The sequence below is a fragment of the Scleropages formosus genome, chromosome 18 (genome assembly GCF_900964775.1).
Source record: "Scleropages formosus chromosome 18, fSclFor1.1, whole genome shotgun sequence".
NCBI classification, from domain to species: Eukaryota; Metazoa; Chordata; class Actinopteri; order Osteoglossiformes; family Osteoglossidae; genus Scleropages; species Scleropages formosus.
Genome location: NC_041823.1, coordinates 19,673,790 through 19,674,153, shown reverse-complemented (window position 1 = coordinate 19,674,153; position 364 = coordinate 19,673,790).

Here is a 364-nt window from a genome sequence, read left to right as displayed (position 1 = left end):
CCTGACACCGCACACACTAGTATGTACTCACAGGAAACCATTTTATTTCTCTCTCTCTTTCGCTCCCCTCCTCCCGTAGTTCATAGGCAAGCAGCTCAGATCAGCTGGAGGCTCCAGATTGCCTGTAGTGTGTGTGGCTATACCCTGCAGTGGGCTAGGGTCCCCTCCAGGGTGTACCCTCCAAGCCTTGCGCCCCGTGTCTATGGGATGGGCTCCAGACTCCTGCAACCCTGCCAACGAGAAGCAGTTAAGAGAAGCGAGCGAGACCCGCGTGACACCGTGAGCTTCATTTAGCCGACACTTTCCCGTAAGTCGGCTCACGGCGTTGTGCCGCTTACAACGATTTACCCATTTGTACTGCAAG